Genomic DNA, 13,492 nt, shown 5'->3' on the forward strand with positions numbered 1-13,492 from the left:
CGCGTGACCCCATTTGGGGTTTTCTTGGCAAAGAAACTGGAGTAGTTTAACATGTCCTTTTCCAACTCATTTGACAGACAAGGAAACTGAGGAAAACAGTAAATTGACTCTAGATCGCACAACTGGTAAGTGTCTAAGTCATGTGAACTGGAATGACCTCCAGGAACTGATGCAGAGTGAGAGGAGCAGAAACCAGAAGGACATTGTACACAGAAACTGATACAAGATGCGTCTTCTTGACCACAGACTACTCTATCCACTGCACCACCTAACTGCCATTATTATTTTTATTGTTGAATCTCTATTATTTGATAGAATCTATTAGGATTGGGACATGTCTTGAAGGTAGTTTAGTCCAATCAGTGCTTGAAAAAAACAATAGTTTCAAATAGTTCTTTCTTTTCCCCCCGTGAAAGGTGGAGTAGCATTATAGATAGTGGTACTGGAGCTGGAGTTGGGAAGCCCTGAGTGCAAATCTTGCCTCTTGACACTTAACTGTATATATGAATAAGCCATTTATATGGACTTTTTTTTTTTTTTGCGAAATAAAGAGCAGATGACCTCCAAGAGTCTCTTAGAACTCTAAATCTACCATTCTATGAATTCTCTGGTACTGGCTTGTACTAAAGATGGGTGACTTCTCGCAGGACGGTCCCTGATCCCCTTTGGTCCTCTTTTTGTGGCTTGAATACCATCTTACTTGAAGCCCAGTGTCCTCTCCTCTGTTAACTGACCTTCACTTGCCTCCTCTGCCCTAGACCTCACTCTCCTTCCCCATGCTCCTCCTGCCCTTTGATTGCTCAAGACAGAGCCTTCCTTTGCACGAGTTTAAAGTCACTGTAATAATAAAGGGCTGACTTATTCCCCTAAATGTTACTGGCCCCGTCTGTCTCTTGTGAAAACCTCCCTAAGTCCCCAAACCACAGGAACAGCTTGGGACAGTTTGTAAGACACAAGACTACAGTGAAAAGGCAGCTGGAAAGCTTGCAAATGTCTCCAGAAATACCAATAAACACTTTCCAAGGGATTAGCTCCCTCCTAATTGGCCTGGCAAGCAGAGGTTCCTTCCAACCTCTCGGGCCCCTGGGCACCAGGACGTTGGGGGCCTTTCCCTGAAGTGTGTAATGTTATAAAAGAAAAACAAAACATGGGAGAAACCAAACACAAGAGCTCCGATACACGGAGAGCCAGTTAGAAATAGAAAAACTCTTAAAAAGTGCAAAACAGGTTTATTGTTCCTTGTTCTATTAAGTCTTTTTTGGAAACATAATTCCACTTTCAAGGCTGAAATATAAAAACAAGCCATCACTATTGACACAGCTATTTTTGTTTTCAGTAATGATAAATTGGGCTATAGTTATATGTATGTATATATCTATATATATATAGAGAGAGAGAGAGAAAGAGAGCACTTTGTGAAACATTTTATATATATTATCTCACATGAAGTTCATAGAAATTCCAAGGTTATTTCTAGAATGTAATGAAGATATTTTTTAAATTATATTTTATTTTTTTAATAAATAAAAATCTGTTTTATCCTGCTACTCCTGACCATTCCCATTGAGAAAGAATGAAAAACAAACCCCCTGTTCACAAATATGTATTGTTTTTCAGTTGTCTCTGTCATGCCCACCTCTTCCTGAGCCCATTTGGGATTTTCTTGATAAAGATCCTGGAGTGGTTTGCCATTTTCTTCTCCAGCTTATTTGACAGATGAGAAAACTAAGGCCAATAAGGGTAAGTGACTTGCCCAGGGACACACAGCTAGCTAGTGTCTGAGGCTGGATTTGAACTCAGGGAGATGAGGCTTCCTGACTCTAGGCTGGGTACTCTATGCAATATGGCTCTACCTGGCTACCCAAGTTTGTTTAGCTAAACAAAACAAAGTTTCATGGGCCATGCTGAAAAAAAAAAGTGTCTCAGTTGGCATCTCCATCAGGAAGTGGGTAGCATGTGTCATTGAGAGACCTCTGCCTCAAACAACAATCACCACTCTAGAATCACAGTTGGCCAGAATTCTAAAATAACAAGGCTGGGTATTTACACGTGTACAAGAAAAAGTAGATTCAGTGGCTGCAAATATTATTTAGATAGTAAATGAAATGAAACCATGAACAAATATAAAATCAAAGTGAGATGTGAAATAATGAAAACATCACTGGCCTTGAGGGCAGGAAAACCTGGGTGCAGGTCCTGCCTCTAGCATCATCTATAGGCATTGATTTATGAAGTTTATACCAAGTCATTGTAGGTAGGAGCTATGGCTACCAAGATGGGCAAAAGGGAGTTTCTTTATTAGCATTTTCTAGACCTTTTCTTCCTGCTTCCTCAGTCCTCCCAAAAAAGTTAAAGGAAAAGACCTTGAGAAAAGCTAATAATTATTCAATGAAATAATAAAAATAATCAAAGAGTTTTATCCCATTTTCCCCCAAATCATAAGATCATATATTTAGTTCTAGAAGGGACCCTAGAGGACATGTCCTTCATTTTATAGATGAAGAAACTGAGGCAAACAGTGGTTAAGTGATTTACCTAGAATCATATCTCTAAGTGTCTTTGGCAGGATTTAAATCCAAGTGTCCCTAACTCTCAGTCCAGAATTCTCTCCATGCATTATAACATGTTGTCTATGACAGTGAAATTATATCAGAAGAATGATTAAGGCCAACTGGGGGGCTCAGTGTGACCTTAGGCAAGCCATTTTGCTCATTGCCTAGCTCATACTACTCCTCAAAACCAATACACTTAGTATTGATTCTAAGACAGAAGGGGAGGGTTTGAAAAAAAAAAGACCATGATTAAAGAACTTTAATTATCACTTAAAATTCAAATTAAAGTAAAATGAGTAAATGAATGAGGGGTTTGGAATAGATGACCACTGAGTTTCCTTCTAGCTCTAACTCCTATGGTCATTCTCTCTGCAGAACATAAACCAGTTTTAGTATGTAGTAGGTGCTTAATAAATGCCTGCTCACTGACTGATCTTCTGTCTTCTCATGCTTGATGATTCCTGTTTGTTTATTGTTATAGAAAATCCCTCTACTATGTTAGAGACTTTCCTCAAATATCATGAAAACATGTTGTATTTATTAGTCATAAAGAGACTCCTAGGGCATTGCAGAGAAATGATCCTTTGCCTAATAGAATCAGTAGTCATATTTTTCTCCCTGGAATGAACATCTTGGGAATTGTATGCTCTGGATCTGGAAAGGACAGTGAGCCCCAGCTGTGGGTTTGAGCTTTGGAGTTAGAGGATATGGGCCAGCATCCTGGTTTCTGCACCAAAACTTTATTGAGCGAGATACCTGGGACTTTGCCTTAAGATACTGAAATTTTTATTTATCAATTTTTAGAATTCAATTCAAACACTTATTAAGTACCTACTATTACTGTACTGTATATTATGAACCCTACATACTGTGATTTTTCTTCCATGTTAATTTAGCCTTCAAATACAGATAATCCAAGAGGCTAACTTTTGCCAATACAATACTGTATTGACCTCTCCCCACTCAGCTCCCAAGAGATGTTAGCAGGTAAAATGATGGGTTGGTTTGAATCTCATCACCTTGCCCTGGAGGACTCTGAAATGTCTTGATTGATTGATTAATTTTAAATTTTATTTAATTAATTAATTAATTTGGAATATTTTTCCATGGTTACAAGATTTGTAGTCTTTCCCTTCCCTCCTTCCTTCCCCCCTCCCATAGCCAATGCTCAATTCCACTGGGTTTTACGTGTGTCATTGATCCAGACCTATTTCCCTATTATTGATATGTGCACAAGGGTGATCATTTAGAGTCTACATCCCCAATCATATCCCCATCGACCCATGTGATCAAGCAGTTGTTTTTCTTCTGTGTTTCTGCTCCCACAGTTCTTTCTCTGGATGTGAATACATTTCTTTCACATAAGACCCTCAGAATTGTCCTGGGTCATTGCATTGCTGCTAGTAGAGAAGTCCAGAGGGCACTGAAATTTAGAGGGTAAAAACAATTATAATAATGATTTTGAGGGAGGTTATACTATTAAGATTTGTTACACAAAAATATACACTGACAGCACACACACCCCTCCAGCAGTATAGAAACCACTGAGTTTTACACCTTTGTTAATGAGAATATTTAGTTAAGGTCAGAAGTTACCAGATGGGAAGCATTATTAAGAACATCCACCTGTAAGGCATCACAGGAAACCAATCCTTGTTCATTGCATATTTTCACATCATGAATTATAAAATTGCTTTGATTGTGCTGTGTTTTGTGCTGCTTGCCCTGGGCTAGAAAATGACTTTGTAATAACTGTGGCATATGGCATCTTGAGAGACATCATGGCATAGTATGGTCAAACTCAACAGAATAGAAAATAAAAATTAAAATGGCACCGTTATTCCATAATAATCACTGTGGGCTCCATATTGATTTAGGAAATAAAATGTTAACAATATCTATGTTCTATTATGATTTCATTTATTTTGTTAAATATTTTCCAATTGAGTTTTAATCTGGTTCTGGCCACTCTCAAGAGTGTGGTGGTCAAAATACCCAACCCAACATGTTCTATTCCTTTGGTGAAGTGATTAGACTGCTGGCATTGGGGTCTGGAAGATCTTTTTTCTAATCTTGCCTCTAAAGAATGCTAGCTGTATGACCATTTAAACCTCTTAGTGCCTAAGGCAATTTCTGAAGGCTTTAAATTACAAGTGAGTTGCTGATTTGCATAGGTGAATTCTCTTCATCACAGCTCCACCATTAACTATGGAGGTGATCTTGTGCCAATGACTTAACCTCTCAGAGCTGAAATTTCTTTTCCTGCAAAGTGGATCAGTAAAGCTTGTGATCATCATCTCATGGACTTGGGTGAAGATCAAGCTTTTGGAAATGCTCCAAGTTCTCTACATGTGGGATAAGATATTTTACAGAATCTAAAAGAAGGTACAGAAAAAGTCTTTGTGGATCCGAGCTCTAGTGCATAGTAAAATGGGCTAACTCGAAAGACTTACGATAAAGACTCCTCCAAAACCCTATTTTATCTAAAAATTAAATCTTGATATTTGAAACAAAGATCTCTCTTCCCTCTTTAAGATTGACCACCAGTTAGTTAGATAAAAGCTAGGATGTAGCTTGTGTAAAAGGGAACAATAAGAAAGCCTGGCCAAGGGAGTTAGAGTTAGCTTATATACGGTCCTAAATGCCCAGTCGGCTGAAGAATTTGTATATTATCTGTTTCAATGTAGTTCTTCTGGACTTTTGATACAAATTCATTGTGTAAGTTACATTGGAGAGCAGCTACTTGACTCAACTGATTGAAAACCAAGCCTAGAGATGGGACATCTTGGGTTCAAATGTGACCTCAATCACATCCTCACTGTGTGACCCTGGACAAGTCGCTTAACCTCTATTGCCTAGCCCTTACTGCTCTTCTGCCTTGGAACCAACACACAATATTGATTCTAAGATAGAAGGTAAAAGGTTGTTTGTTCGTTTGTTTTTAAAGAATAGTTACATTCCCTTCTACAATTGCTTTACTTTTCTTGGGTATCAAGTCATCTGTGGGTTTTTGTTTTGTTTTGTTTCCAATCCAGAGATCATTCCTTTTAGCAGAGAAAAGAAGCAAAAAACAAGTCAAAAAGTTGTACATTCTCTCTTTTATCTGTCATTGTTATCCCCTGTACCTCAAGAAGTAGCCTGTTGATGGGTCAAGTGTCAGTACCAGACAAAGCCCTTGGGAGGTCAAGAAGTTGATCCTTGATGATGAAGATCAAGGGGATGAGGTAGGTAATATTCACAAAAGAATAAATGAAACTACCAGGTAGTCTGCACTAAAATGAGATGATTAGAGTGTAGTTTTAGAGCTGGAAATAACCTTCAAGGTTATCTATTCAACCTCCCTTATTTTATACACAAAGATCATAGAACTGGAGCTAGGGGGAAACCTAGAGGACATCTAGTCCAACAACTTCCTCTTTTCCCCTGACTTCTTCCTAACGAATGAGAAAACTAAGGACACAGAGATCATAAATGGCAAAGCCAGGACTTGAACCTTGGTCCTTTGACTCCAAATCTAGCACTTCATTGTCTCCTAAGACATAAATATGATTTAGAGTTGGAAGGAAGTTAGAGGCTAACTCTAACAACCCCCTTCATTTTGTAGAGGAGGAAATCGAGGCTCAGAAAGATGAGGGAACCCAGAGTCACCCGCTAGTAAATGGCCAAGGTGGGATTTGAACTCTGACCTCAGGTCTACCCATCCTACCTCGTGGTATTTAGAGATTAAATTCCTGGAAGGAAATAAGAATCAGAATCTGAACCCAAAGCCTCTGATTTCAAGCTGATTTCCACTAGACCTCTGTACCAATCTTTAGCTCTCTGGTATCACCTTATCAATACAGGCTTAGCAGAGACTTTCTCCTGTGACAACGGCTTGCACCTGTATTTCCACTGAGACAGGAACTAGAATAAGGCAATGAGCCAAACGGCGCCATTCTCCGGCCCTTATCAAATCCACCATATGCCTCCCGAATTCCAGGGGGGATGGATGGTGGCCAGCCTTGAACACCCACTTCCAAGAATCCGACCGGGGACACAAAGAAAGTCCCGTTTTGGCTAATCCTCGGTGCCTTTGTTTACATGCCGAATCCTCTTTGGCACACTGAGTCAGGATTTCTCAGGAAGGCAGGTGTTTCTCATACTCCTGCACCACTCTCCCGGATTCTCTCCCCCTCCCATCCCGACTCTCCGGGCTGCTGGAATGCACTACCCATTTATTTTTAACGTGTTACCACAAATTATCACATACTGTTCACCCCTGAGCATGTTTGTGGGTGCTAAAAAAAGCCGAGCCCGAGTGATAATACAGGGCGACATATGTGGCGTGGGTTAACTTCGGGGAGCCAATGATGCCTTCCTTGGAACCTCCAGACCATCCGGAAGCAGGCGGCAAGTGGCTGTGAGTCCAGTGAGTGCTTCCTCCGATTATGCTTGGAGAGACCTTCCTTCGCTTGGGACTCCGGGAATGCTCCTTCAAGGCTCGCTCGCTAATCGCCCATGTTTATTGGCTAGCCTTTGTTTTCCCCCTTCTCAGATAGGAAACTCATTAAAACACATGCATAAACAATCAGCCTTTCTCCCAGACTTGAAAGGATCCCTCGGGAGCGGTGATATTTGGGAGCGGCCGGGGTTGAGCTCCTGTGGACAGCGCCGCGCACTGAGCTCGAGAGTACTAAGGCCGGTTTCTGAGACCGGGGCAGCCTTACATTTGGGGAGTCCCAGCTCAATGGGAGATCTCCATTGGCTCGTTTTTCATAGGTGAGGCTTATAAGGCAAAGCTGCGTCTGACACAGCTACCCAGGAGATGTTTGCCAGATCTGAAGGGGAAAGGGCCTTGGATTTGATGGTCTGGAAAACCTGAGCCTCGCTGCTGGGAGGTATCCTTCCCTGTTCAAGAATTTCCAATTGTATCTGCCTTCTTGGCAAAGACCCTAGAGTGGTTTGCCATTTCCTTCTCCGGCTCATTTTGGAATGAGGAAACTGAAGCCAACAGGGTGAGGTGACTTACCCAGGGTCACTCGGCTAGGAAGTGTCTGAGGCTAGAATGGAATTCAAGAGGATGGCTCTTCTTGACTCCAAGTCCACCATTCTAGTCAATGCACCACCTCGTTGCCTCATCCCCAATATGGTATGTGTTCACTAAATGTTTGCTGAGTTGGAAGGAACATTAGAGGCTATGCAGTCCAATCCCCTGACTTTATAGGTTAGGAAACTGAGGTCCACCATGGGGAAATGACTTATCCCAGGTCAGAAAGGTAATAAGCATCATATGCAGAAAAAAGTGTATTTCATTATGATCACTGTTAGTAATAATACCTTGAAAGGTGATACGATATACAATATCCTGCCTGTCTTGGAATCAGGAAGATCTGGGTTCAAGTTATACCTCCAAAACAAACTGGCTGCTTGACTCTGAATAATGTAACACCTATTGGTGACAAAGGCAAATCACTAAGACAAATTTCCATTGATTAAAAGAGGAGTTTCTCCAAGGGGAAGGACAGTATACTGGTGAAAACACGTCTCAGTCAAACGATGATGATAATGTTGGTACTGATACTGATAATCTCTTTGATAAGAGTTCCAGTTTACACTGTTTTTATTTTATCCTAAAACAACCTTGTGAGATGTGCAGTTTAGGAATTCTTATCCCCATTTTACAGACAAATAAATTGAGGTGAGTAGAGATGTGATGACTTGCCCCAAATTATGATTCTTTTTGTTCTCCTCTCAGGTAGATCATAATGTATAAGTGTCTAAAGGCAGACCTATATCCTGGGATGCTGGGACATCCAAAGGCATCCATGGAGCTAATGAAGCATTATTAAAGCAAGAGATAGGGGACCAGCAGGATTATGTGCAATAAGAAACAGCTGGGTTTTTCTTCTTTGGAAGTTCATTTATGGATTGCTTAACTTCTTTCTCTGATATTGAGTTGTTTAAATTCTGGATTTTCATCTTTTGTTAATTTGAGCATTTTTGTAAATATTTGCCTTTTGCCTTTGTCAGTTTTGTTGGCATATAGTTAGGCAAAAATTGTTTCTAATAATATCCTTTTTTGCTTTTTTATTTGTTGTGAATTCTCTTTTTTCACTTTTGATCTGGTAGTTTGATTTTTCTTTCTTTTTAATCAACTTAGCTGATATTTTATCTATTTCACAGTTTGCCTTTTTAAACCAGGCTGCAGTTTTATTTATTAATTAAATGGTTTTAATTTTTTGTCATTTTTTCCTTGATTTTCAAGATTTCTATTTTGGTGGTTAATAGATTGTTTTTTAAAAATCCTTTCTATTTCAATAACAACTTTAAGAGAAGAGCAAGGGCTAGACAATTGGAGTTAAGTTATTTGCCCAAGATCATATAGCTAGGAAGTGTCTAAGGCTAGATTGGAACCCAGGTCTTCCCAACTCTAGGCCTGACACTCTATCCCCTGTACCACCTAGCTTCCTCAGTTAATTGAGTTTTTTTAACACTTTTTTGATGTTCTAAGTTTTTCAAAGTTGCATTCTCAGTTTGTTGAATTGTCTTTTTTATTTTGTTAATGAAAATATTTAGAGATATAAAATTTTCATCTAAGGTCTCTGGCTATATCTCAGCATGTATACCAACCTGTACACCCTACCCCTGAAGATGCTCCAGAAAGAGTTAACAACTCCCTCATGAATCATTCCAGATGTCTTCTAGAGCTTTCAAGCACTCAGCCAGCAGCTTTACCTGGCAGGATGGGGCTGAAAAACAGCAATGTGAAGTCAAACCTCATAGAACATCATTTCAAAATGGATGTCTGAAATTGGGCAGTCTCTGGTTAAGGTCAAGCTTGGGAATGTGTACCTCACTCTGGAAAAGAACTACCAATTCACTGTGGGCACTGGAGATTCTCTGCAACTCTCAGATGGAGGAAGGCATAGAATACCAGCTTCAAAAAGAAATTCAGATCTAGTTTCCTCTTCAGCACCCCAACATCCTTCATCTCTATCATTACTTCCATGACCATCATTGGGTTTATCTAACTCTAGAACATGCCCTCAGGTGAATGCTCCAAGAAGTTGCAGAAGAACCATACATCTAACCAGTAACTCAGAGCTGCATAATTAGAATTTTCTCCCCAGAACTCTCTTTCCCAGCTTCCCATTTTCCTTCAGACATTACGTGATAACGCAGGGAGGGTATATTTTGATGTAGCTCCTCCTTCTCACTCTCTGCTCCTAGGAAGGCAGTTTTGGAGGTTGAGTGAGAGCCAGGCAGGAGAATTTTACCCATGTGTTTTTACTTAGGCTTTTTTACTTTTGCTCTGTTATTTCTTCTACTTCAAAAGATTACTAATAAATCTTATAAAATATAATACTTGGAGTTATTGATATTAATTTAAATCTTTCAGAGCCATAATCACAGAAGAGTTCACAGATGCCATAATCTGCTGCCTTGGGAAGAAAGTGATTCACAGAGACATTAAACTCATGGGACTTTGAGGAGAGCTCAAGACTGCTGACTTCATCTGATCTGCCCGTGCCCCCTCCATTTGGAGGAAGACAGTGAATGGAACCCTAGAATGCCTTCCACCTGAGATGATTGAAAGACATAGACATGACGAGAAGATAGATCTGGGGCTCATTTGAATGCTGTGCTATGAAATGCCAGTGGGAAATCCTCCTTTTGAAAACTCCTCTCACAGTGAAGTCTATAGACAAATCACTAAAGTAGACCTGAAATTCCCTTCATTTTTGTCTTTTGGAGCCCAGGACCTCCTCCAGGAGGTCCTCAAAGAGGGACTTCCCCTTACTCAGATGGTAAAACACCACTAGGTGCAAGCCCATTCCTGGAGAGTGATACTACCTTGTTTCCCAGCCCTTCCCACATATTTTATGTACAGATTCATGTGTGTTTTGTATGTTGAAAGGAAATGAAATGAGAGGATAGATCCTTGATTCCCCCCCCCATCATTTATTTCCTCTAACCTTGGAGATTAATAAAAACTTAAATGTTCATTTAACAAAAAAAAAAGTCCTTAATGAAACTATCAATCACTCTATGATTTCTTCTTGAACTTCCCAATTTTTAGGTGATCCAGTTTCCAGTTGATTTTTAATCCTCCCTATTTTATTTTCACCTTTGAATCTCAGCTCCTTGAAGGCAGGAACCATACCTTAAATCTATAAATCCCCCAGTAGCTCCCAGCTCACACCATGCCACAGAGCCCAAGGGTCCTCAGCCAGTGTGAATTTAGATTCTGAAAAGACCTTCCCAATGCCACTTGAAATTTCCTTCCAAACACCAAGTACAGGATAGAATCCAAAAGGGGAAGAGGAAACTGTTGGATTTGGGAGAGTGGAGGAAAAAGGATTATTTACAGAAATTGAAATGCTGCAGATATCACAATTAGATTAAGAAAGATTCGATCTCCAGGCCAGTGCCAGAAGAATTTCTGGAAATGATTAAAAGCTCAAAAACTGGAAAATGGCCATTGGGCAGGGCTGGTTAGTGGTGGTGTGGGGAATGTGGAAGAGCATCCTCAGGTTCTCAGACTATAGGGCTTTGGAAGACAAAATGGAATGAAATGATTTAGTGAGATGAAATCTTAGTAATAAGCTGTGCCTATCTATAAAGTCTTTGTGCCTCTTTTGAATGTCCCTTTCTATCCACTAACCAGGCTTTTCTCAGCTTCTTATTTCACTAAAAACTCATACCATCTAAGAAACTATCCTGGCTAATATTCTGTCCTCCAATCTCATCTTTGGCCATCCCTTTCTTTCCATATTCCCCTTAGCACTGGGGAGGGGGGTAGCTTGCTCCTCATTTCTATATCGATCATCAGTCAATAATCATTTTTAAGCATATCACATTTGGGAGGCACCCAGATAATAATCAGTAAATAGAGGTCCAGGCCTGGAGTTGGGAGGACCTGGGTTCAAATCTGGCCTCAGACACTTCCTAGTTGTATGACATTGGGCAAATCACTTAACCCCATTTGCCTAGTTCTTGCCCTTCTGTCCTAGAATTGTTACTAGAACAGAAAGAAAGGGTTAAAAAAAAGCATATAACATACAAGATGAATTAAGATATGATCCTTCTTCCCAAGGTGTTTATAACCAAAATAGAAGTAACTTAAGTATAAAGATGCAAAATGCTAAATATAATACAAGAAACATCATAAGGTAGAGGTGAGTCAGTCCTACAGTCAGGAAGACCTGGGTTCAAATCTAGTTTCAGATAGCTATTAGCTGTGTGACCTTGCACAAGTCATTTAACCTCCTTACCTTAGTTTCTTCATCTGTAAAATGGGCCTATTAATAACACTTACTTCCCAGGGTTATTGCGAGGATCAAATGAGATAGTGATTTTAACATGCTTAGCATAATAGGTATCTATATACTTGATAATTATAATAAGCTCTATATAAATGTTAACTATAATAATAATAATAACTGATCATTATGAGAGGATGATAATAAAACATGGAGAAAAGGAAGAACTACTCAGCTCTTAGTTTACTTTGGGGTAATGAAGAGTGAGACATGACTGAACAACAACAAATAACAACTATTCAAATATGTGCTCTTTGGGGAGGGAGAGTGGGCCACCCTCAATGGGGAGTTTTGAATTGTAGCCTCTAGAAACAGTTATCAGGTGTGTGGGGAGAGGGGTAAAATGATGGGGTTGGTCCTGATCACCTCTAAGATCCCTTTTATCTCTAAATCTGTGGTCCTCTAAGCCCAGGGTCTTGTTTGGAGAGGGCTAGATATCTTTTGAAGTCTCTCCCAACCCTGAAATCCTGGGATTCTGCCATATAATTGCCAAGAGAGATAAAAGTAATGTGCTATGGAGGAAAGAATTGCAGAAGAGAAAGAAATAGCAGGCTCAAATTGTCTGGGAGGGTTTCCTGGAACATGTGACTTGGAAGAATGACTAAGACTTGGACAGGCACAGATAAGAAGTACAGACATTCCATCCATCCATCCATCCATCCATCCATCCATCCATCCATCCATCCATTTCTCACACACCTACTCATCTATCCATCTATCTACCTACCCAGACAGCCACCCAGAATTTCTTTTGCTTCTGTTATGAACAAAACACTGTGTTAAGCACTGATTGAAACTTTAAACAGATGTCTGAAGGGATAAGCAAAGGCAGAGTGAAGAATGTGCAAGGGAACAGTGAAATGGTCTAGCTAGGTTGACAGAGACACCAGGAATGAGTGATGATCACATTAGGAAACGTGTGAGAAAAGGCTGGTTAGGTGAGAGGTGTGTCGAGCAGCCTTTGAATGGCGGGCTTTGGAATTTGCATTTTATTTTGTGGGCAATAGGAGTCACCGAATTGATTTGAACAGGGGCATGCATGACCTGATGAAAGTGGAGGATAGAAAGATACTCATACTTGGCTTCCACATGCCACAGCACCCAGGATATAAGCTGCCCCTTTGCTTCCAAAGAAGCTTGTTTCAAAACTGAAGGGAGAGTGACAATCGTCTTCTAAATGGGACAGTTGTGCTTCAGAGAGAGCTTCCTTGTCTTCTCCCACTTTATATTAGCAACAGCTTCCTTGCTGAGCCACACAAGGGGAAGACAACCGGGCCAGATGCCAGGTAAGAAAACCCAATGCCTCCTGCTTGTACTCAAGGTGCCTACCAGCATCCCTGCCTGTGTCCCCTTAGTGATGCCAATCTCACTGAAAAAAAGGCTTCAAGGCTCTCCTTCTTCTCTTCTCTGAATCTCTAAACCAGCCAAAGATCAGCAGGGGTTGGGGACCTTGCTGAACCCTGGAGAGTGTCTTTTCCTAGAGTTGACTTGGATAGGCAAAGCCTTAGAAACTCAGAGAAACAGAGCTTGAGTAGAGAGGGACTTTAGGTAGGGGTGCAACCTGTACACCCAGGAAATATGCACTCTGCAAATCTAACAAGCAGTCATGGAGCCTCTCCTTGAAGACCTCCAAGGAGG

The 13,492-nt window shown here is 40.4% G+C and overlaps 1 pseudogene; it reads left to right on the top strand.

Annotated features, from left to right (window-relative positions):
* The first annotated feature begins 9,323 nt into the window (after positions 1-9,323).
* Positions 9,324-10,481, top strand: LOC130454803 (aurora kinase B-like; annotated as a pseudogene).
* The last annotated feature ends 3,011 nt before the right edge of the window (positions 10,482-13,492 follow it).

The sequence above is a fragment of the Monodelphis domestica genome, chromosome 5 (genome assembly GCF_027887165.1).
Source record: "Monodelphis domestica isolate mMonDom1 chromosome 5, mMonDom1.pri, whole genome shotgun sequence".
NCBI lineage: Eukaryota > Metazoa > Chordata > Mammalia > Didelphimorphia > Didelphidae > Monodelphis > Monodelphis domestica.